The sequence below is a fragment of the Tupaia chinensis genome, unplaced genomic scaffold, assembly GCF_000334495.1.
Source record: "Tupaia chinensis unplaced genomic scaffold, TupChi_1.0 Scaffold000486_1, whole genome shotgun sequence".
Classification (NCBI taxonomy): Eukaryota; Metazoa; Chordata; class Mammalia; order Scandentia; family Tupaiidae; genus Tupaia; species Tupaia belangeri.
Genome location: NW_006159998.1, coordinates 191633 through 193561, shown reverse-complemented (window position 1 = coordinate 193561; position 1929 = coordinate 191633).

Below are 1929 nucleotides of genomic sequence, written 5' to 3'. Positions count from 1 at the left end.
TTTTTTTTTTTTTTTTGGAGAGTTTTTTGTGAAAGGGCGCGTGCGCTCGCCAGACAGACAGAGAGAGACATAGAGACAGAAAGCGAGAAATCACCCCCCAGGGGGATGGTCATGTCGCAATTCCTTCTCCTCCATTCTCCTCTCGGGATCTTGGGCACGCATGCACATGCGCCCGGTGTGAGTTTTAAGTCACCTGGTCCAGGACGCGAACCGCGGTCGACTATGTGGGAGTCCAGCGACATAGCCATTACTCTAACTGCTGGTTCCCACCATTTAAATATTCTGTGTGACATCACAAATATCTTTTAATCATGAGTCAAATTTATGTTATTGATCTTGAACCAGATGTATCATTACATAAATGACCAGAGTTTTATTGGGCCTGACTTGCTTTTGACTACTAACCACTTTTAAAAATAAATATATTTCATTATGCTCATCAGGCATATTTTATTATAACTTAGTTTGGTCAAGTAGTAAAAATTCTTAACATTGGAGCCATCATTGGGTTACGAAATACACATACATATACAGCCAAATGACTTTATAGACCTAATAATTCCAGCAACCATTTAGACAAAGCATTTTAATATATATGACACTATCTTAAAGTAATAAATTATTATACATTAAACTAAATATCTATTGACACAACCTCTCCTCTTTCAATTTCCTTCACCATCTAGATTCAACTGCTATTAACTATCATAATATATTATGTAATTCTGAAATTCTTTCTCCTAAAAAAAAATTCCATAAGATGTGTACATGAGGCCATAGAGTGACAGAGAGAAAAAGAAAGAAGAAAATAAGAAATCACCTCTATTAAGGATGGCTATGTCAAAGCCATCTTCTCATCCATTCAGCTCTTGGAATTTTGGGCACACACACATCCAGTGTGAATTTTAAGATATGAGGTCCACTATTCAAAGCAGGTTTCTTCCAGGAACAAGTTGTTGTTAGGAAAACCTAGCTATATTATCCAGAGCCATTTGGGTGGAAGACAGTCAGATAGAACTTTACACTACATTACCAAGAAGCCTAGAGAGGAAATGTAATTACCCAAAATGCAAGTACAGTTTACAGAAGACCAAAAGGAAAACTTCTGGGTAAGAACATAAGATGACATTACTTACAAGGTTCTGAGAGAGAAAAAAAAGAAAAAAAAATCAATACCCAGAGTTCCCGGGGGCAGATTTTCAAACAGAAATGTCAGTCATCCCAGCCAGCATGTGTAAAAGAAAGACTTCCAGATGGGTATTCAGTAGAATAACAAGTGGCCTTCAGAAGTAAGACTTGTGCCCAGAATGCCATAATACAATTCCCAGACCTTCAAATCGTCTATGTTAGGGAACTCCAGACTTCAAATAGTCCAGAATTCTGTGAACAGAATTTTAATGAAGAGTCAAAATTACACTACCTAGAAGACCCAGAAGAGGAAAAATTCCCAGTAAACATCTGCATCAATGCACGGACCCCTGGAAAAAAAAAATTCTTTCCACCACAAACCCAGATTACTTTTGCCTAGAAGCCTAGAGAAAGAATTCTTGTTAGAAATGCCACACTATGCTTCCCTGAAGGACATTTTCAAGTAAAAATTTAGATCACACTTTCCAGAAGTCTCTGGAAGAAATCTTTTATACACAGTAGATTGACATGGGGAAAAGTTCTTGGCAGAAACACTAGACTACAATGCTTATAGACATCTAAGAGAAAGACTTCTGGCTACAGTCTCAGACTTTATTAGCTGAAAGTTGAGAGGAAAATTGGCCCCCAGGTACCCTGTTTACCATTAACAATGTCACTAGAAGAAATAATTCAGGGAAGAAATGCCAGACCATGTTCTCTAGTTGCATCTGAGAGAAAGGATCCTGACAGAACAACAGAATAGAGTGAATACCAGGAAATGTTCTGGACAGAAACAGCAAA